Source organism: Nyctereutes procyonoides, unplaced genomic scaffold, assembly GCF_905146905.1.
Source record: "Nyctereutes procyonoides isolate TBG_1078 unplaced genomic scaffold, NYPRO_anot_genome, whole genome shotgun sequence".
In the NCBI taxonomy this organism is placed as follows: Eukaryota; Metazoa; Chordata; class Mammalia; order Carnivora; family Canidae; genus Nyctereutes; species Nyctereutes procyonoides.
The window spans coordinates 33526094-33549438 of NW_026575048.1; the positions used below are offsets into that span (position 1 = coordinate 33526094).

Genomic DNA, 23345 nt, shown 5'->3' on the forward strand with positions numbered 1-23345 from the left:
GAGACCATGTTCCAGTTCTGGCCCATTTCCTTCAAGACAGAAATCAGATGGCCTTTTGTCAGTCTCTCAAGTACAGATCCAGATTAGCAAAATTCGCAGAGACAGCTATAGCGACAAGGGTACCAGTTTATAAAACTAACTTGGGACTGATGCCTCACACCCTCACCAGGACCAGAAGATGCAAACCTCCATCCAAAACCACCACCTCGGTATGCAAGTACAAGGAAGTGGTTAAAAGTAAGGCACCTGATAGCCCAGCTGTCTGGGTGCAAAGCCCAGGTCTCATTGCCTATGTGACATTGGGTAAATGAATTACCCTCTGTGACCCTGTCCTATCATCTGCAATACCCAGATAATAATAGTAACCTGTATCATTGGTTGTTGGGAAAATTAAATGGGATAATACGCACAAGGGCTCACTCATAAGAATGTTCTCTATTATTGTTCTCCAAGTGTTGAGAAAGTGTTCTCTATTAAGTCAGATTAGTCTCCAAAAGGCTGCTTGGAGGGTCCAGAATCAGAACAGAGGGCCATTAGGCAATAGTTCCCATTCACTCAGGAGATGTCAGTGAGACATACCTCACCCCCAAAGTAATGGGCACTTTCTAGTCACCAGGCTGCTCATGCTCTTCACATTCTGTGTTGATCTACCCTGGGCCAGGCCGGAGAAGTTTGACACATCCTGCTTTTCCAAATCCCTCTTTCTATGTGAACAACCTCTTGTCTGTTGGCCCATTTTCTCTGTTTCAGGTGCAGTAAGATTGTTCTTCTCACAGTCCTGGCAGACATTATATCTCCACCCCACCCCCATGCAGCGCAGTGTTGATTCAATTAGAACCACTCTCCAAACTCTGGCTGGGGCGCCCAAGGTCAGAGCCCATGTGCAGAAATCACATTACCTTCCCTATGAATCACAGTCCATCATTTCATATTGGTGTCAGCAAGATTTAAATCTTTCAATAACAACTACCCATGCATGTTACAGTTATATAGTTCCTGCTTTTTATTTTTAAGCATAATTAGTTTAGGGCACATGTAACTTTATTTTAGGTTCCATTACTTTATTTGCCTCTCACAATGGAAACTCTATGTGTTTGTGTATTTTTTAACATGACAGAAACATGCTGAGGTAGCCCATGTTCACTCCTTTGATCTCAGTCTTCTTGCTTAGTTCCAAGTCAACAACTTCCCTTCTGAACACGATGTTTTCAGATGACTGGCTTTGGAAACCTCCTGGTCTGGGCATGCAACTACTGACTTGACATTTCCTCTCAGATTGCCAAAAGCACCTTACATTCAATATACCTAAGACTAAACTCATTAATCTTACCTCCCAAACTGGATCTTCTTCTGGCATCCCTCATTTGAACAATAGCATCTCCATCTATACATCTGGACAAGCCTAGAACCCAGAACCCATTCTTGATACCTCCCTTCCTTGCCTTCCAAATGCAATTCATCTCAAGTTTTCAGCTCCTGAATATCCTCCAAATCCATTTACTTCTCTCCATTTCAAATGCCTCAACCTGTGTCAAGCCACCACTGTTTCTGAGCTGGACTATAATCATAGCCTCACGACTGGTTTCTCTGTGTTCTTTCCTGATTCTCTTATTGATGAAGGAAGCACATTCTGTTTTTCAGATTGTCTAGCTGTAATCTCCAACTGTGGTGCGCATCAAATCCCCAAGCCTCCTTGCTAAAATGAGCGTCCACCTCTGAAGATTTTAATTCATTAGGTTTTGAGGATCTGTATATGTGACAGGTACCTAAAGTGATTCTGATGCAGCTAGCCTGTCTGTGAATTAACGTTTGGGGATCATTGGCTACAGCTCACCAGCACCATACCTGGCCCATTTTAGACATGACCAAATATGTCTCTAGCATGAATCAAGGGATGAGTACCCATCTGAAAAAATATCTCTTGAGCCCCTACTATGTGCCAGGTTGTTCAAGCCCTAGGGATACAGTAGTGAATAACATGGACAAAAATCTCTATCTTCATGGAGCTTATGTAGGAGGAGACAAACAACAACAACAAAAAACAAATAAAATATATGAAATGTTAGATAGCAATAAGTGCCATGGAGGAAAAATAAAGCAAACTGAAGGATGAGGGGAAGAGACCTGTGGAAAGGGGGTAGGTTGCCACTCAGAACAGGCTAGTCAGGGAAGGCTTCCTGGGGAAGGAGGCAATGGAGTAAAGGCTTGAAGGAGAACAGGCAGGGAAGCTACTGGAGGAAGGGCTTTCCTAGATGAACTCTGGAAAGAGCAAGCAAAGTTTGCTCTTCTAGCATCCTTCATAGGAAAAATATTCTCCACAGATTCCATGTTCAGGCTCCTAGTCCTCAACTCCAAACTGGGAAGATATTCCTAATAAAATGTGGTGTATTTCTCAGCTCAATGCCATTGCTCAAATATCCCCTCTGCCTGAAAACCGGCTTCAGACCCCTCAGCTTTGAAGCTTTCCTAACTCAGCTCTCTTACATTCCACTATATCTGGACATCCTTCCATCACAGTACCTGAAGTACAGAATTGCTTTGTCCAGTTTACATGCTTGTCTTTATGTCTGATAAAGATCAGACATCAGCCTGTTGCTCTTTATCTATTATGGTATGTTTAGTGCCTAGCACAGAATCAGGCCAGAATAGATTTTTTTTTTTTTTTGAGAGAGAGAGAGAGAGAGAGAGAAACCATGCACACAAGTTGGGTAGGGGGAGAAGGGGGAAAGAGGGAGAGAGAATCTTAAGTAGTCTCTAAGCTCAGTGTGGAGATGGGGGTGAGGGAGAGCTCGATCCCACAACTGTGAGATTATGACCTGAGCCTAAATCAAGAGCCAGATGCTCAACCAACTGAGCCGCCCAGGCACCCTACAGTAGGCTCTCCATAAGTATTAAGTGCAGAAAAGAAAGAGGGAGGGAGATGGTAGGAAATCCGAACACCTAACTTGATGTTAAATGCCAGAATAGGCATTACATAGTGGTAGACAGGCAAACCAGGACACCTGCCAACCAGTCCTGTGGAAAGTAATGCCCCCATTTTCTACCATCCCTCAGCAGTCTCTCTGGAATTGCCTTCAGGTGCAGATGAGCGATCATAAGATACGATAATAAGAAGAGCTGTCACCTGTCAGATGTGTGCTCTGTACCAGGCGCTACACTAAGTCCTTTACATGCATTCCTGCATTACCTTGTTTAATCCTCACAACATTATGCCCTGTGCCATCAATAGAGTTATTATCCTTACTTCACACATAAGGTGTCCAGTGTCTTGCCCAAGCTTTCCCAGCTGGTGAGTGACGGAATGCGTATTCAGACTCAGGCAGTGCAACACCAGAGCCCATATGTTTAACTTCTGTCTGAGTCCACTGAGCAGTCACTTGAAGGGAACCGGAGTTCTGGACCAGGAACCTGGGGAGAGCAAGAAGAAGAAAGGGGGAACGATGGTTTGGGTCAGAAGAGAGGCCTATCTTTGGAAAGAGAGGGTAGTTCTATGGGGTTGACAGAGGGCAAGGGCTTCACAACCCCACAGGCCTCTCAGAAGCTGAGGAACTCTGTGATAAAGCTCTACCCACAACAGAGGAAATGAGGCTAAGAAGCCCCTGAGGGAATTTGGGGAGGGTAGCTGGACCTGATTGAGTAGGGTCTGGAAATCAGGAAGTTCTGAGGGAGATGTGTCTCTTGAGCTGGCCACAAATGGTCCTGAGGTCACTGGGGAAGGTCATCAAGGCTGCCCGCTGGCCAGGGCCACACCATTGCACAGGCCCAAGGGCATCTTTCTTACTGGGCTGTAAGAGGAGCTGTTTCTATTTCTAGTGGGTCAGCAGGACTCAAGGGAATTCCATGTGTTCAGTCCCTGTGTCCACAAGACTCCCTCACCCATTCCAAAGAGTTCCATTCTGCACAGCAGCCATCTGTCCCCACTCCATCCCACTCTCAACCTACATGCCCCCTACTCCCTAGAAAACCTTCCTTCCACTGGATTCTTCCACCACCTGAAGAACAAAATTTTACTATAGGGAGATTGGGACACAGAGCCCTGGTTGAGAAAAAACCCCAAAGAGGTGACATGGAGAGAGGTGAGGGGTCCAGCCTGAGCCCAGGCAGGGCCTCTGATTCTGGAAGCTCTGGCGAAACTTGACACCAAGGCCAGGTCCCGAGCCAGGGCGGGGGAGGGAGTAAACCATCTTCCCGGAGCAGGAAGTGAGGGAGAGAGTGAGAGTGAACTGGGGCAAGCGCTCTGTTTTCTTTGGCCTCTGCCAGCCCCAGGAGGGAGAAAGGCAAGGGAGGGAGGATGGGGCTGGTGGAAAGATCCAGCCTTTGTGTCCTACCTCCCCGCAGAGGTGGAGGCTAGAGGAAGGTGGGGGTTGGGATGGGAGACATGCAAGGGAGCTGAAGCCAAAGAACCCTGGCCAGTCAGGTGAGCATTTGGCGATAGGTGAGGGGTGGGATGACCAAAGCTTACTGTGTTGGAGGGATGGAACTAACCAGAAGGCCACAGTGAGTTCCCTACATTCTCTCCAGCCTTGATCTCCTCAGGTTCCCCCAAAAGGCCCCGACCTTGTGCACTGCTCTCTCCACCCAACAGAACCTGTGGGGGCAGAGGTTACCCTCAGAAAAGCTCTGGGCCTTCACAGGCCAAGGCACCCACCCCCTCAGGAAGCTCGACTTACAGAGCCTTGCTGTGTCTCCTAAGCACATATAGGCATTCTAGTCTTGATAAAAAAAGACTTCCTTAAGGACAACTCTGTCCACAACCCAAATTTTCCAGGGACTTCCATCCCCAATGTTGTCCTAACGCCAAACTCAATCCTAACACCTATCCCTCATAGGGATCCCAAACCAGCCTCAACCAAACACTGTTCAAAATCGCTACATTTGGGATCTCTGGGTGGTGCAGCGGTTTAGCGCCTGCCTTTGGCCCAGGGCGCGATCCTGGAGACCCGGGATCGAGTCCCACATCGGGCTCCCGGTGCATGGAGCCTGCTTCTCCCTCTGCCTGTGTCTCTGCCTCTCTCTCTCTCTGTGACTATCATAAATAAATAAAAATTAAAAAAAAAAATTAAAAAAAAATCGCTACATTTAATCCCACATATGTGTCCTTATCCCAAAGCTTACTGTAGCCCCAACTCCACATTCTCACTCTGATCTGTGTAAATCATAAGCCTGACCCACACAGAGGTCACCTCACACAGAGGTGTCTGGGGGGGAGGGGCAGTTAACAAACAGTAAGAGTTACATGCATTAAGCATTTACGCGGGGCTAGGCACTGTAACAGGCTTTTTCTATGTATTGCTGTATTTAATTCATAAGAACCCTATGAGTTAGCATTACTATTACTACCATTTTACAGATAAGAAAACTGAGGCTTAGAAAGATCAGTCTAGGCATCCAGTAAAGTGCCACCAGTCCTGAACATGATGGTAGACTCACTGCTATCATCAGCAAGATTTCACGGGGTAACTGTGGAGGCTCAACAGGAATGTCCTCTCTCTGCATGGAGACTGCCATGGTTGATGTAGAAGCCCAAACACACTCTATTAGACAAGATCCAAATGAGAGTCTCTGCTCCAATACTGAGTGAGAGTTGGCCCTGAGGTCACAGAGCCTGGAAAGTCACCGCAGAGTGACATAAGAATCATAGCAAGATTGAGAGGCTTCTTATCCAGGAGAACCCTACACCTGGTGAACTCCCAGCAGAATCACTGAGGACTCCACCACCACAGCCCCTACCCCACCACTTTAGGGGTGCACTTCCTGATTAGCCAACTAGAACTTGGGCTCAGCTAATACTCTGATACATCCCAGGGAATGTGCCAGGCAAAATGCCATTCTAAGTCACAAGGTCGAAGAACCTTGTAGAACAGTGAGGGGAGTCCTCAATCAGGACAGGGATAATAACCTTCTAAACAAAGTGGTTTATTCCTCACACACACACACACACACACACACACACACACACACATGCACTTCCAGATGGGCTTGCTCATACTCTCATATACAGTCCCATTCAAGACCTCTCCAGTTCTTTTCTCTACCCCAAACCCTTTGTGAGGCCAGTGAGGTCAATAGGAGGTCTACCTCCCCTCATCAGGGGACACTGACCTGCAGAGTTTCCAGGCCACCGCAGGTCTGGGCCAGTCCAGAGGAAAGGTACTAGCTCTCTGGAGTCCTCTATCCCTTCCTGAGTCAGGCCTTGTGTCAGGGTTTTTCTGGCCACAGTGTCTATCCAACCGTGAAGGACCACATCAAGAAATGCTTATTACGCCACACACACCCTCCTACAGTCTTGAAAAAACAACCCATCCAGGGAACTCAGGACACAAGGAAGCCTGATCGGAGGCTGGCTGGGAGACCCAGCCAATAGCCCAAGGTGCTCTGGTTTAGAAGCCAGAAGTCCTCTCATGGATCTTCCTGGCCTATAAATACAGACCATGTTGGCCACACAAGCTTTGCCCCTGGTGTTGCATGTTGACATTACCTGGAGCCTTTCTGAACCAGTCCAGGGACCCCTGTGATAGCCAGAAACCACCTTACCCAGTTCTATCTTGGTCTCCCTCCTCTCATGCCCCACATTTATCTCCCTCTCATAAGCAACATGAGTGTTGTTCCTCTTCTGCCACCACCCATTTGTCATTTGGGAGCCATAGCCTGGAATCAGTAGCAATAGTAAGTATACTAGGTCATGGAAGAGGAGGGGCAAGAGGCAGAGATGGAGTAGGACAGGGGAGGGAGACTGCCAGCGGAGGGAGGTGTGAGGCTCGGAATGGATTGCTCCCAGCTTTCTCTGCCTGGAACCCAAGAGCCAGGAATCCGTGACTGCAGAGAAGTGGGAGCCAATGCCCTCAGTTGAAACCCATCAGAGCAGCTCCTCTGGGCCTAGTGACATGGGGTCCTCCCCAGCCCTCCCCTAGAAACTGACAGCATCTGGGGCTGGGAACCCACCATCCACAGATCCCCTCCAGATTCCACAGATGCAGATAAAAGTCAGAATAGAAATAACCGGCTCTGAGAGGGGCGGATGCAGATGTGGCCATGAGAGCCCCAGATGTGGCTCAGCCATGGCTGCTGCCAGGGCTGCTGTGGCTGTGAACAGGAATGTGGACACAGATGGGGCTGGGGATGGGGGCAGGGGTGGGGTGGGAGAAGGAGACAGTGCACAATTCTGTGCATTCTAGGCTCCAGGACGGGGAGGAGGGGAGAGGTCTAGCGTCTGAGTTCATGAAAAGGCTCAGCCTGGTCCTGGGGAAACTAGATTCCTACAAATGAAACCTTCATCTACCCAAGATTTGTTACACACTCTGCCAACTCCTGCTGCCCTTCTTCCCCTGGGGCCTCCAGCCACAGAATCAGCTTCACTGGCACCCTTCTCCACTGGTGGCCCTGCAGTCCTCCTCAGGTACCTCCTGCCGTGCAGGGGAGGGCAGTAATGTGCCTCTGCCTCCAGGAAATGGAGGGAAATGCCAGTGTCAACTCCACAGGTCAGCCTTCGTCCTAAGCCCCGCTAATACCCAGCATTCCGGGCGCCATAAAGATGAAGGGGCCTGTGGCCCTCCTCAAGGTCCCCTGCTCATAAACACCCCCAATGATAAAGCTCTCTATACCGTAGCTCATGAGGCCCATTTACTTTCCACTTTGTTCTGAATTTTCATCGCAGGAGGTTTGCAAATCGCTAACAGCAGGAACTTTCCAGAAGTTGCAGAATATAATCAGTGCATTCTCAGCCTTGCCACTCTCAGAGTACACCAGGCAGCTCCTACCAGTGAGCAGAGGAGATGGGAGGCTGAAGGCAGCCAGCAGAGTCTAGGTGAGAAGAGGCCATGGAGGACCACTCTGACCAGCCTCCGCCTCTGGGTGAGTTTGGCCTGCCCCCAGCCAGCCCCAATCCCTGTCCTATTTGTGAAAATAAGCCCAGCCCACACTCAGCTATTCTGGGAAGGTTAGCTCTCACAACACAGAACTTCTCTTCTGGGCAGGAAGTTTGTCTTTAAATATACCCTGAACCCCTCTCATTGCAGAATCAACACTGCCTCTGGTCAGGCCTCAGGGGAGGGGAGACGGAGGAAGACAGCTGTCACTGTCCTCTCCCAAGGAGTCTGAGCCACAGCATCAGGATTGCCAAGTCCCCTAACTGTTGCACTTCTCTGGGTGGAAGTTGTATTACCGGGTTTCACAGGGTCATCCTGTCCCTTCGCTCATCTCTTGGGATGGCCTACTGCATTTCCCACAGGAAACTAAACCTCTTTTAGTAAAACTCACCTCTTTCTTCCAGTCTCCTCCAAAGGGCCAAACTAATACCTCCTGAAGTCCTACTACGTGCTTCACATGCTTTAGCACATCAAATTTCATCCTTACCTCACTACAAGTGGGGAAATATCACCATCCTCTTACAACATGACATAACAGCCTCAGAGAAGATAAATTCACCTGACATCACACAGTGAATAGACTCCAGGACTAGACCAGGACACACTCGGAGCTGAGTCTCCGACCTGTGCTTTCCCCTCCATGTCGTATTCCACCAGAGAGGATAGGAGGCCGGACTCTGAGTGGGCAGAGCAAAGTGGCAGAGGAAGCGCTCCAGCTGTGACTCACCTGGCTGCCTTCCTGACAGGCAAAGCAGCCGCCTTCACACCTGCACTCACAGTTTCCCACAGCCCGGATGCACGATTCCCAGCAGCCAAACAAGGCCACACAAGGCCACAGAGTAGCTGTTGCTTTTCCCTCTTCTGTCAGAGAGTGAGTAGCTTCTAGAGTTCAACCTGGAATTATAGATGGATAATGATTATCAATGTGAGGTGGGTTTAAGTCAAGGCAGGCTCCTGGGAAGAGAGAAGATCATGACCAGTTTTACAAAGAAATGATATTCTTTGTGCAGAGAGAAGGAAGAAAGCCCCAGAGCAGAGAAGAAATGCATCAAAGATTGGAGAAGTGGACTGACCACCGTGGGGAGGGGGGCACCCCAGGAATCACACATTGTGTGGGGTTCAGCAGCCATCTGCAGTTCTCCCATCCAGAGCTCAGAATCCCAGATCCCGGAGGGGGCTGCAGCAGCCCCTCCTCACACAGTCTACTCCACATTCCTCACATTCTTTACGCTCAATTAAGGAGAAATAATCAGGGGAGCAAAGCAAGGCCGCAGCAGGGCAGCCATGCCCCACGCTGGCGGCATCACGTGTGCGGAAACAACCCCTCCAAGTCCAGCCAGACAAGACCTAAGATGAAGGAGCTTTCAGAGGATGAGGGGAGCCAGCGGCCAAGACAAGGGTGTCTTCTCTGTGCTCCACAGAGACAAAAGAGCATGAAGGAAGTGGGCAAGGGGGGTTGGGATCAGGAAAGGAAAGATGAGAAGGCCAGGTCAGAACAGAGGGAAGATGTGCAGCCAGAAGACCTCAGTCATCCGTTTCTAAATCAAGTTATCACTCTACCCAAATCGTAGCATTCTGTCACCATTACCATCTGCCATCGTCATCAAATGCCCTTTGAGACCCTCCTGGATGCTTAGGCTGTTCTCACCTTCATGAGTTTAGTGGCATGATTGAGTCATGGGAATATTACCTCTCTGTGGCAGTCAAAATATACCAGCATGGTCTGCAAGGGGATGCCGTTCTTCACCCCGGGACACATGCTTGTTTTTTCTTCCCCTTGACCCCAACAGGTCAGCCAAGCAAACTCCTACTCCCCGTAGCCTCTATCCAAGAGCTGCCTCTACCCTACTCCTAAACCCCAGCCCCCCAAAAGCCTTCCCAGACATCCTCAGCAGACCCAGAGTCTCCTCTGGGCTCCTCCTTCACCTGGTACATGTAACCAGGACAGATCTTACACTGTTTTAAAATTTTAGGTATATATGTTTATGTTCCCACCAGAATGAGTAACAACTAAACAAACCATCATTATTTATTAAGCATGTTCTATGTGCCAGGCACTGTGTTAGTACTTGATACATGACCCCCTTTAATCCTTTTAACATCCCTAGAGGTCTTTATCATCATGATGCCCAATTTACCTATGAGGAAGTCAAGTTTTAGAAAGGTTAAGTAACTTGTCCAAAGCGACCCAGCTACTAAATCAAGGAGGGGGAACTTGAACACAGGATCATAAAATCTCAAAACCCATGCTGCTGATCTAACACAGAGATGTTTGAGGACAGGGCCCATATTTGGCCTTGCTTACCACTATACTGCTACAAGATAAACAGATGGACAAGGTGGGCTTTGCAGTTTCAGCAAGTGGAACTGAGCCAGAACTCTCTCTTCCCTCCTCTCTCATCAATGAATCAAATTTGTGAGACAATTTGTTAGACCAAGGACCCATTCCACACTCTTTCTTGGGTCTACTATCAGGACACATTCTGTGGCCACTTTGGGGTCTCAGTCCATGGTCAGAGATATGGGCCACTTTATTATCAGGGTGGGACTCAGTCTGGGGCTAGCATAGAGGATCAGTCTTTGGCCAGTATATGTTGGAGGGAGGTGTGTGTCAGAGGAAGGGAACCTGTCTCTGCCAAGCTGACTTGCAGCTGAAGAGATAGTGGATGGCTCTGGAGCTAGAGCGCCTTGTTGCTCTGCATTCAGAAGTGGAGAGAGAATATGTGTGAGAGGAACTGGGTGTGTGGGATAGTGCAGGCTGGAGTGCCCTGGGAAAAGAGGTGAGCAGATGTGTCCCTTTAGCGAGCGCCATGTACACTTTGTGAGTCCTCTACATGTGTGAGTGTGTAGTGTGGTACATGTGTGTGCTGTGTGGGGGGGAGTGACAGGGGCTGGGTAGGGTGTGGGAGAGACAAGCACACACACCTGTAATAACATTGGCTTCAGACGCTAGGAAAGAAGAAATCCCCCCAACTGTTTTATCAGAGCTGAAGTTACTAAATTACGTTGTTGTTTTAAATTTGAGCTTCTCTGCCTGCAAACGGGGGGGATCTCAGGTTCACGAGCTTAATGCTTGGCTGGGCCTGGAGCTCCGCTTCCCCACCCAACCCAGACTCCCAGAGCTCCCAGGCCTGAGGAACAAAAGTCTTCTCTCCCAGGGCTTTGAAGTGGAAACACTAACTGCTCCCTTTAATTAGAAAGAAACCCCCTATTGTTCCTGCTTTATTACTGATGGATGAAGACATTGTTGGGTGGGGGGGTCTGAAGAGCAGGGGTGGGGTGGGGGAGGAGTGGTGGGGGACACAAAATCTCTATTTAGAATAGACAATCTCCACACTCAGTCTCCATGCACCAAAGCAGATCTCTTTGTCCACACAATCAACCAAGATTTTACAGGGCCTCCAGCCTTTGATTAGCTGTTAGGGAAACATGCAAGACAGGGTCTCAGCCTTTCAAGAGTTTATAATCTAGGTAAGGGAAGCAGGCAGGGGGGATAAGAAATAAAAGATAATCAGTACTGCCAAGTATAAGCAAGAAGAATTTAGGACACATGGAAAGAGGAGATAGTCCCAGGAGACAACCTCCTAAGAAACTTCTCTCGGGGGTGGTGGCTAGGGACTTGAGCTGGATGCTATAGAACAGAGAGAACTGATAGCGAGAAGAAGCTTGAAGGGAAGGGATTCCCGCTCCAAGCAGGGCAAGTGGGCCCATGCAAAAGCACAGAAGCGGGAACCAGGACTTCTTTGGAGGACAATATGGAAATCAGTCTGTTTGGAAAAGGGGGTGCATGTGGGGCAGTATGGGAAATCAGGTGCCTAGTGCAGATGTAACAGAGTGGGAGACTTTAAAAGCACATAGAGGAGCATGGCCTTGAAGAGATAATTAGGGAGCCATTGAGCTTTCTTGAGCAGGGGAGTGGCCTGATAAAAAGTGGCCCTTGGGGAGATGAATCTGGCAGCCCTGTGCAAGAAGACTTGGAGGGAAGGAGTGCAAAGGAGGGAAGCCAGCTGGGGAGCTCCCGAGGAAACCCAATAATAATGGCTTAGACGAAGGTGATGGCAGTGGGATCAGGAAAGAAAAGGTGAGTCTGGGATAGGTTTCAAAGGAAGAAAAAGATGTGTTGACAGAATAGATATAAGAGGATAAAGGAGTGGGATGAGTCAAAGACACCTCTAAGATCTCCAGTCTGGGAGACTAGGAGGGTGGTAGAGGGGGAAGAGGGTAGAAGTCCTCTAGGGGAAATGTGGAACCAGAGGAGTTAATAAACAAAACCCCCAAAAGCTTCATGCCCCCTTCCAGAGCCCAGAGGTGTCCTGAACCTGAAAGCAACTCCAGGGCCAGACAGCCCTGCTCCCTGACAATGGGAATACCGTTAATGAAAACAACAACTTTTGTACAATCCTTTTTTGTGCACTTCAAAGTGATTCACATTTGCACCTCATTTGATCCTCAAAACAACCACAGCAGGGATCATTCTCCCCATTTTGCAGATGAAAAAACTGAGGCACAGAAAGACTAAACAACTTGCTCTAAGTCACACAACTAGTTAAGGGCAGAGCTGGAAGCCGAAGCCTGCTGGCTTTGGGCTCAGAACCCCTCCCAATGCCTGTTGGCAGCCCAGGAGAGGGGTGGGGCCTGGAGCTGCATGTGCCCTGAGTCACTGGGGGCAAGGAATCTGGGCCTCAGAGACGGGGTCCACCCTGGACTTCAACAGCACCTCCAGCCTACTCCTCACACTCACATAGGGCGTAAGTCGGGAGCCCAGGGTTGGAAACGCCAAGTCTAATCAGACCTCACAAGCCCACAGATGGTTTGAATCAATGTGCTACCTTGATAGGAATAATGAGGAGTCCTGAAGACAGTCTTATGCCAACTCTATCCGTCTGGACAGAGAACCATATCTTTCACAAGAATTTCCCCATCCAAGGTCCCATCACCCTCCACGCTGGGCAAATCCTTCATGAGGATGTCCCCTGGTCCCACATCACACCTGCTCCACAGCCCCCACCAGCAGAACCACCCACGGATTTTCAAAAACTTTGACCTCAGGTTTTGATTTGACAAACTCTGACTTCTTAGGCTTTTCTTGAGGCTGAAGATGGTTCCTAGGGAGAAACAGGTGAACATAGGTTACAAAGCCTGGCAGGGGTTATGAGGCTGTATGGTAGGGTGGATGGACCTGGATGCAGAGAAATACAGAACCAGACAGATGTCCCACCTACTTCCTGGCAGAATGAATATTCTCAATGTGCATTGTTTCATTCATTCTACATGACAAATGTCATCATGATATTTACTTTGATGGGATACCTGACCTAAGGCACCCAAATCTCATGGAGTTAATCCATGTATAAGGTCACAGGCTCCCAGCAACAGAACCAGACCTACAATCTAGAAAAACCTCTCCTCTTACTGTGGGAGCCCATCGGAGCCAGGACCCCAGAATGGCAGCAGTGGCCATTCCCCAGGGAAAGCTCAGGCTTAGGCTCTCAACTCCCCAAGGGTGGTCCTGTGGGTAGGGACCTGCTTTAATATAATTTGGTCCTGCCCCACCCCTTGCCTAGCAAAGCTTAATTTGAAGCTTAAAAAACAATGAAGTTAATTTTTAAAAACCTTTCATTGAGTTCCATGAGACCCCTATTAATTTTATTGTTTCAATAAAGCATTTATTTAATTGTCTCCAGAAGGGCCCTGTTAAATGCACAGATGTTACCTGAGTCAGAAGGGAGGGAGCTGGGAGCCTTTTTCCCACCCTTTCCCGTTAGCACATTAGCAGGATTCTGTTATTGGATTAACTGATTGTCACCTTAAAAGTCACAAAGTAGAGTCTTGAGGGAATAAGACACAAGACAGGTAAATTCTGGGGAGCAGTCTTGGTCACAGTTGCAGAAAGCTGGAAGCCAGGCTCATAATAAAGAGGCTGGGTTTGGTTAAGACAAAAGGAGCGCATTTTTTTCTTTTTCCGGCTGATGAGGAGACGTTAGTTATTTAGCCTCTGGCACAAAGCTGATAACCCTGAATAAAATCAGAGGACAGGCACATCAGTAGATGTATGCTGTCCAAATCACTGCGGGGCGAGGATGGGCTCAGCTTGGGTTGACAGAGGATCAGTGGCATATCACGGTCAGTCCTTCCTTCCATAATTATTTACTGAGTACCTACTATATGCTGCCACTACTTGGAGCTTTGAGGATACAGCAGTGAACAAAACAAAGCCCTTGCTCTCATGGCGCTTACATTCTAATGAGGGGTACACTGACGACAGAAAATATAACAGACATAGCAAGATAATTTCAGATAATAAGTGCTCTGAGGACAAAACAGAATAATTTGATAGTGAGTGCTCAGAGGAGGCCTGTGATAAGACATTTGAGTCAAGACTCACATAGATGGAGAAGAAGCCAACCACAGGAAGGTCTGAGAGAAGAGATTTCCAGGCAGAGTGAACAGTAAGTGCAAAGATCCTGGGGCCCCATTTTGAAAAGAGCATTATCAAACAAGATAAGGCAATCAAAGGAGCCTGATCTGGGGAGAGACCCAGAAGACCCCATACTGTAAAAATATGTCAAGAACTACCTCAGGACAGACAGTCTATCATTCATCTTTGTGTCCCTGGTTATTTGTTTGGTGTCTAGCACAGAATAGGTGATCAATAAATGTAGGATTAAAGGGAGAAAGGGATGAAAGGAGGGCTAAGATTGAACATTAAGAAGGAACTTCATGTGGGGCACCTGAGTAGCTCAGTGGTTAAGCATATGCCTTTGGTTCAGATCATGATCTCAGGGTCCTGGGATCGAGTCCTGCATTGGGTTCCCCATGGGGACCCTGCTTCTCCCTCTGCCTATGTCTCTGCGTCTCTCAAGAATAAAAAATAAAATCTTAAAAAAATAAAAAGAAAGAACTTCATTTAGTCAGATTATTTTTTTAGTCAACAACCAATTAAGGGCAACCCCGGTGGTGCAGAGGTTTAGCGCTGCCTTCAGCCCGGGGCATGATCCTGGAGACCCAGGATCGAGTCCCACGTCAGGCTCCCTGCATGGAGCCTGCTTCTCCCTCTGCCTGTGTCTCTGCCTCTCTCTCTCTCTATCTCTCTCTCTCTGTCATGAATAAATAAAATCTTAAAAAAAAAACAACCAATTAAAACAGAGGGGGGTTAAAACAGCTGAGTCTATATACTAGGTCATTTGTTACCAAGCCAGGGAGTGCCCAGGGGAAGGCAGCATGATGGGTATACATCTGTGCCCATCTAGGAAATAAAAATGTAACTGAAGGGGATCCCAGGGTGGCTCAGCGGTTTAGCGCTGCCTTCAGCCCAGGGCTTGATCCTGGAGACCCGGGATTGAGTCCCACATCAGGCTCCCTGCATGGAGTCTGCTTCTCCCTCTGCCTGTGTCTCTGCCTCTCACTCTCTCTCTGTGTCTCTCAGGAATAAATAAATAAAACCTTTAAAAAAACAAAACAAAAAAATGTAACTGAAGAAACAATAATAGTAATCACTCCCAAAATTATACACCCTGGTTTATAGTTTATGTGGTGCTTTTGCACACGTTTCCGGTTTCTAACACACTCATGAAATAGAAAATAACACTCTTAGTCAATATTTAATGAACTGCCATAGGCCCTGGCACTGTGCTTGGTGATGGGGACATCCTGGGAGCAGAAATCAAACAAAGCCCCACTTTCATGGACTGTATAGTCCAGAAGAGACAGACTTCAACCAGATGACACAAATGAGAGAAATCACAACCAGACAAGAGTGTTTCAAACAGAGGGAACAGTAAGTGAAAGGAGATAGCAAGGTACATATGAAAAGCAGAAGAGGATAAGTGAGTCTTGAGCAGAGATAGGCAGAATGGACAAGGCTCTAGCATTTGGGGTCTCAGACAACACAGAAGAAAGTTTGTCTTTGGCCTACAGGAAACCAGAAAGAAGCCAGTGGAGGTTCTAAGTTATCTTCACATACTCGAAGGGCTGTCCTGAGGAAGACAGTTTAGATTTACTGCAATCAAATAATGTCTTGGCCACCTGTAAGAAAGTGAGCTTGTCTTTCACGAGAAGTGGGGAGTGGTTGGCTATTTGAACAACAGGGAAAGGTCCTCCTTTGGTCAGGACCCTGGGCAACATCAATGACTTCAACTTTTTCACCATCAACATTCCTTTTTTTCATCCTGCTGTCCCACAAACTCCAGATTTTTAGAGTCTACCTACCAATACATTTACATAATATCCCCCCATTTTTCTTTAAGATTTTAGTTATTGATGAGAGACACTGAGAGAGAGGCAGAGACACAGGCAGAGGGAGAAGCAGGCTCCCCATGGGAAGCCTGATGTGGCATGGCACTTGATCCCAGGACCGTGGGATCATGCTCTGAGCCAAAGGCAGACACTCAACCACTGAGCCACCCAGGCATCCCTCCCCCATTGTTCTTAATAAACAACCAATGTCATTCAGCAGGACAAGAAACCCAATGCATGATATAATTCTGGCCACAAGCAAGGAAAGTCAATGTTTCCTATGACTGGGCAAACTTATCAGGAAATAGTTTCAAAAGGCTTTCTGAAATATTGACAATAGCTTCCCCCTCCCCAATACATTTATAGACTCTGAGAGATCTCCTGGCTCCAGGCTGGGAAGTCCTATTCTATGGTCATACTCAAGGTCTCTCTCAACCAGGGTTCTCCGAACCACAAGGTATAGCTTCCTTGTGTTCAGGCATTTGGGGAAGGAGCAATAAATGTGAACTAAAACAATCAGGGAAGGCTTGCTGTAAAAAAAAAAGAAAGCCTTGAGATAGGCCTTGAAGGATGGGCAAGCTTGGGAAAGGGTGTTGTCAGGCAGGAGCTGCAGGATGTCCTCTAAGATTGTGAAGCAACCAGCCAGGCTGCAGCACAGAGTCAGGAAGTATTTGTGGATACCAGAATAGAAAAAGTCGGTTGCAACTGACTTGAAATGCCAAGTTCAATTACCCTCCAAATGACGGAGAGTCATCAAAGATTTTAGAACAGGAAAATGATGTGTTGGAAGCAGTGTTCTTAGCAGAATGAATCTGGTGCCCATACATGCTTCAAGGTGGGAGGGGAACTTCGAGGGGACCCAATCAACAGAACAGATGTGAGAGGAAGAGCCTGGATGGCAATGAGGAAATAAAGGAGCAAATCCAAAAGACATTTTTTTTTTAAGCACAGGACTTGAATTTGAGTTTAGAAGCGGCAGAGAGACTGCGAGGCGTCTTGGAGCCTGCTGGTACAGAACTGAGTCAGTCACCAGGGGAAGCCGATGGGAGTGGGGGAGATGATGATTGCATGGAGCATCTTAGGGAGCTTTTACTCACTACATCCTTCATAGGATGTTACCTCTCCAAGTGGGGTTGGAGGTGCAGGCAAGGTGGCTTTCACATCTTATGATATATAATCTCCTTTAATGGAGGGATTTTGTATAATTCTTACTTCCTTTTTTGTGCTTTTTGAGATTTTTCAAATAATTATTTTAATTCCATACAGACTCCCAGAGTCTCGTTAACCCTTTGTAAAAACATCACTTGTGATTTGTTCCTTCTCCCCTGTGGGGAAGGGGAAGGACGGAATGATTCACAGGGCCTGCTGGGGTCTCTGAAAAACACATCGTAGAGGTTTAGCCTCTACTCCTGAGTCTGTGGGTTTCCCTATGGATGAGCGGGAAGGGCTCTTCTATTACCTCTTTCTGCATCTCCGTCCTTCTTTCCTCACTGTGCCCTCCCACCCCTCGCCCCAGCAGAGCCTACCTCTGTCTTTTAAAGGCTCAAATATCCTCAGACAGCCATCTTCCGCATCAGATGGCAATGCCAGGCTTGGAAAGACTGACCTCAGGATTTTTACAGCTGAGATCAACCCAGCCCAGCCCAGCCCATGAACTAAACTACAGGCAGCAGGACAGAACCTGGAAGAACACAAGCTCTGCCAGCACAGGCATCTGAGTCCAAATCCCATCTCTGCCACCAGGTACCTAACCTCTCAGGATGTCAATCTTTTCATCTTGAAAATTGGAGATAATGATAGTATTTATTTCCTAGAGGCATTAAGTGGATCAAACCATGATGAAAGGCATTTAATAAGCATGCTCTATCATTAGTATTAATTTGAACTATAAAATAATAAAACTTTATGACCAAACTCTGTTGCCTGGAGACAGAGATAACCTTAATACACTTCCATCTTGGTTCCCACTGGTGGCATTTATTTGCCTCTCTCCCATCTCCACACAGACTGAAATTTTCTTTTCCCAAACCAACAAAGAGTGGAGAGGAAAACCTAAATCAGGGCCCCAGCCACTGCTTGCTCATTTCATGGTGGTCTGCTCTGTCACTTAAAGATGTGTGTGACATTTGACAGATTCCTTAATCTCATGAGCCCCAATTCCCTCCTGTATAAAACAGGTGCGATAATACTGACCTCACAGTGTGCGTCAAGAGGCTAGACAGTGACTGGCGCACAGCAGGCTTTCAGTACAAGATAGTTCTCCATCCAGTTCCTTCCTGCAGGTCCACCCCAGACCTTCATTTGTATGAGTCTCTGATGGTTTGGAGTGAGTCTTCCCAATTAACACCCTAAGCTCCTAAGGGCACAAGCAGGGCCAAGGTCTCCTTAATGGTAAGGAACAGTCTTCCTCCTGGGCCTTGACGTAGGCCAGCCGCCTGGGAGGGAGAGGGAGAGAACTGTCAGCCCTCTCGAGGTCCAGAACCAGATGTACAACTCAACAGCCTCTCTTTCTTCCTCTTTTCTCTCCACTTTCCAAACCACAGCCCTGAAGTTGCTTGAAAAAAACAACCAACAACCTATTTGACAACAACCTAAAAAGAAAGTTCTAGGTTCTTTCTATTTGACAACAACCTAGAAGGAAAGTTGTCCCATATACCCTCAGGGTGCATTTGGCTTGGTCAAAGAAGGGGTAATGTGTTAGATCCAATCACCCAGCCCCTATGCTCCATTCCCATTCCTCTCCTGTGCAATGACAAAGGCCTTCACCACTCCCTGCTACCAGACTCCATCCATCATCCAGTGATCCAATGGCCAATTCTCCGTTCATCTGCTAGCCTCTCCATCTGCCCCAGGAACAGAGGCTCTGGGGTTCAGCTCTCATAGAGTCTTAGTTCTGGGCTGGGTCCAATACCAAGGCCTTCCCCTTGCTCCTTCCCCCCAGGTAATGGCTCTAAACAGCCTTCTCAGTCTTCCCCCTCTCCTACCCCCGTTCCTCCAATCAAAGGAAGCAGCATAGGAGGAGGACACAGCCAACCAGGAAAGGGAAAAAGAAGCCATCATAGAGCATCTCTCTGGGCTGGTGGGTGAGACTGAGCTGGCAGGTGGATGGAGAAAGAACCCTGCCCAGGGAGGGAGACTAGAGGGACACTCAGGACCACAGATCCAGAGGCCCAAACACAGAGAGATCAGCCTGGGCAGTGAGAACTCGGAGAGCCTACAAAGCCTTTTGGTTGGTAGGGTCCTAGAGGCCCTCACCCACTGACAGGGCCATGGAATCATAATGGCTCATGTTTGCATCTTGCGACCCACACAGAGGAATTAAGCTCTTTTCCAGAAATTAGTAGAAAGCTCTCCCCTGAGTCACAGCTTTTTCTTTGTCTATCTTTCTCAGGACTCAGGGCTTTTGTTTCTGCCTCCCTGTCTCTGCATCGTTTTCTATCTTGTCGCTTCTCTTTCTCCCTCTGCCCCCATCTCTGTCTCACATCATTTCTTGGGGACTCTGCCTTGGGGCTCCCGCTCTCCAGTGTGTAGGAAACCTGACCTTCATCATCTGTTTTTTATATTTTGGAAACGTCAGCTTCACTTCCTACCTGAGGGAAGTGGGGGTGGGAGAGCTGGCCGCCTGACTCCACCCCTTTCCTTCCCCCCTCCTCTTCTGGATCCATCCTCCCCCCCAGCTTCTTGCCCCAGGGAGGACAGATCTGAGGCCTCTCCTGCTCTCAACTCACTTTGACATCAGTCAGGCCCTGATTCATGGTCCTCCCTCCACAGCTCACTGTGAGGTTGGGGAGGCAGGGAGGCTTCTTCTGATCAACCGACCGCTGGTTTGCTGATTTGGAAAAAAGTGAACATTCCAGGCTCAATGAAAGTCTGGGAGACTGAGAGATTTCACCAGTGGGAACCAGGATGGAAGTCAAGTCATTTCTGCCTCTGGGCAGAGTTACAGCCAACCAAGCTGTCTTACAAATGTTTATTTGTTTGATATTACTGTGAATACTAGCAATAGATCACATAATTTTAAGGGCTTATGCTGTGCTGAGCACTTTACATGTCTTTGCATACTATCACTCAACAACTTCATGTGGTAGGTACTATTAATTTCTCCCATTTTCTTAATGAGGAAACTCAACACACAGAGGTTAACTACCTTGCACAAAGTAACTCAGCCAATGGGATTTGAACCCCGGTTTCTCTGACTCTTAAGCCCCATACTCTTGACTCTACCTCAAGGTTTCCAAAACCAGACAAATATATTTCGTACATTTCCTTTTAAAGGCAATCAATCCACAGAATTCTGAAAATATACCTTCAAGCTCCCAGGGACCCACGTACCTTCCATTGGAGGAGGGTTGTGTGTAACCTGCTACTTTCTGAGAGACCTAGAAGAACCAGATAGCAAAGACCACACGGTGAGGCTAGATGAGAGTACTTCTGGAAGGAGGAGCTGGGGGGGCATGGGGCAACCTGGGAAAACACAGGTGATGACTGCAAGTCCGGACACACAGCAGGGCACTGAGCTGGGGAGGTCTGGCTCCATGCAGGGGCAGTACATGGAGGCCCAAGGGTCCAGTTCAGTTTATCCCCCAAGTTTTCTAGCAGGAGCATACCACTCCAAAAGAGGTGTTTAAGACCTGGGCTGGAGGGAAAAGGGAGCTGAGGCTGAGAGGCCGGTATCACAATCCTGGCAGCCTGGGACCACCTGACAAAAACATGCAGAAAGGAGGTACCTAAAAGACATTTCCAGAGAAATCTAGCATCTTGGGGTCCAAACCATCTGCTTCCTTCCCAAGGATTGCTAACCCAGTTAGCCTTCGGGTTGGGTAGGGATGTGGCAGGCACAGGGAGGAGCAGGAAGATGTGGTGTGTCTGCAGCACTGAGCCTTCACACTAGCAGATATTCTGATCTGAGGACTGCTGTGGCCTTGAGTGACAGTTGGAGGAAGACTCTCTTGTGAAGGTGGCACTCAGTGCTCAGAGCTGGACACTGGCCTGAGAAGGGACTGGCCCTGCGGGGTCTCCAGGGACCCTGCCACAGCGGCTTCGGGTGGGCAGGCTATAGATCTTCAAGCTTGAAGCAGTATTTTGTGTCTTTTTCAATTCTTTGAAATGATGATTCTTCTCCCTGGGTGGCAGGAAAAAAAAAGAGAAAAAAGCAAACAAGCAGAATTTGGTTAAGAACTCAAGAACTGCCAATTCAGAAACTCTAATCTGTCCAAAAGTGCAATCCCTTTTTCTCAGAGGCCAAAAACCTATTTCCATCAAAGATTGTATATGTCTGTGTGTCTGAAAACTGACGAGGGAGACAGAGTGGGTGTGAGGAGAGAGCTGAAATGCCTTTGTTCCCGTGTGTGTGAAGCTCCTGCTTGGTGGGCTTATACATGTGCGTTGTATGTACATTTGTGCCTATTTCTCAGGCCCCTGTGTGCACTGAACTTTCAAACCATAATAGAAACACTGAAGCTTGGCAAAGATATCATAGGAATAATTATCTAATTTCAGAACATGTTATTATAATACCTACTTGATGTGTAACACACTTAACAATGTTCGCGTTATATTCACCAACTCTAAGTTACAGACTCACAATGCCAAATCCTAGCTCAGAGGCTTCTCTGAGACCGTAGAGCAGAGCAGGCCCCAAGGAAAGCTCTTGAAGGAATATCCACCCCCCACCCCACCCCCCTACTCCATGGCTTCCTCCTGGATGCAGAGGTTTGGCTGGGGAGATATGAGAAGATTGCTGGAAGAAAGGCAGAGCCTACCTTGGGTGGCAACTCTGTTCCTCCCAGAATCCCCAGTCCTCACCAGGAGAGAGGAGCCGAGCCCCTGGAACTGGGAAGGGAACAGCCATATCGGGGTCACAGAGGCAGACAGGCTTTCCCTGACTCAGCAGTGGGCTAGGGGGCCTCATGATCTGCAAGCCTCCCTTCTTCCCCAGGGGCTGGGTTGGATGGAGGCTGTGTGAGGAGAATGTTTGCTGTTTGCTGCTGCTCCCTGTTGACTTTAGCCAGTAGCTCTGTTTACAAACCCAGGTTGGTTTTCCCAGCACAGTTAATTAGAACAAAGACATCTGGTGTGAGGGCTGGGGAGGGCATCTGCTCAGACCATTCCCCCCACACCCAGCAGAGGTGGGCCAGCACAGGGCAGAGCGACAGGCAGGACCAGACCGAACCCACCAAACCCAAGGTTCTCAGGAGAACCGTGGCTTTTCTTATTCTGTCTTTCCGGTGCTTGCTAAGCTCGACTGGGCCTCAACTCTCCCGTCTTAGGGAACCCCAAGAGTCAGCGATGGATGCCCCTACCTCAGTGGGATAGGAGGCTGGATATCAAAGATTCAGTCCTCTCCTCTGTCCTTCCATGTCCAAAAGAACCAGGCAGAGATTCCTGTCCCCTCTCTCATCACAGTGACTCTGTATTCTGTAGGAATGCCAGAGCTCTCCAGGCCCCCACTCCACCAAGGATAACCTCCCCTCCCTGACACCCCTCAGAGAGGGGTCCTTCTGACACCTCCCTGACTCCTCTCCAGCCAATCTCTGACACTGCAGGGAGGAGAGGGATTACTTAGTCCAGAACCAGAGGGAGGCAGGAAGGTGCCCAGGAAGGGGAGAGGTTCTGGGTGGACAGTTCCAGGGCTGCGGGGAAGTGGAGGGCCGGGATGGGGAGGGGCAGAGCTTATCTCTCCCAGGAGGGGGGAGCTCACTCCAAACAGCTAATGCACTGGCGTGTGAAAGCCCCTCAATTAGCACTAATGATGCAATCAGGGAGGGAGGAGGAGGGACCAGAAGTTCTGGCGGAGTCAGCACCAACTTACACACAGGGTACACACTCCCTTCCTCCCACACAGAGGCCCCTCCAGACACACCGATGCGCACACACTGCACAGACAGCCTGGAGCACGCACGTCCGCGGATACCAATGCAGCCTTCGCGCAGCCCAGCGGCGTGCCTGTGGCTCACGCTGCGCTGCTGCCTGCAGCGACCCCGGGGAGAGGAGTTCTATCTGGGGCTTCAGGGACGAGGAACATGAGGAACCAGAAAGACTTGGTGGTTGAGGCTGAATAGGGCAGCCTTTAAAACCTCACGATTGTTCCCCTGATCCCAGAGTTCCCGACCCACGCAGGCTCACAGGTGTCAGCCTCCCTACACCCACTTCCCCAGCCCCACCCCCCCCAGCTTTGCCCCGAGGAGCCTCCATCCCAGCCCCACCCGAGGGAGGCCGTGGCCCCCGGAGGGATCTCGGTCTGAG

At 48.7% G+C, this 23345-nt stretch overlaps 1 long non-coding RNA gene across 2 annotated transcripts; it reads right to left on the reverse strand.

Moving 5' to 3' along the window:
• Positions 1 to 2329: 2329 nt before the first annotated feature.
• LOC129510757 (uncharacterized) lies at positions 2330 to 23220 on the reverse strand. 2 transcript variants are annotated; one of them, XR_008664685.1, is made up of 6 exons: positions 22403 to 23220; positions 21863 to 21932; positions 20828 to 21222; positions 20433 to 20479; positions 8593 to 8759; positions 2330 to 3408 (listed from the first exon to the last, which is right to left on the reverse strand). It is a non-coding gene; the product is annotated as an uncharacterized LOC129510757 (long non-coding RNA). The 2 variants fall into 2 exon arrangements; XR_008664686.1 differs by lacking the exons at positions 20433 to 20479; positions 20828 to 21222; positions 21863 to 21932; positions 22403 to 23220 and adding an exon at positions 18294 to 18394.
• Between the last annotated feature and the right edge of the window lie 125 nt (positions 23221 to 23345).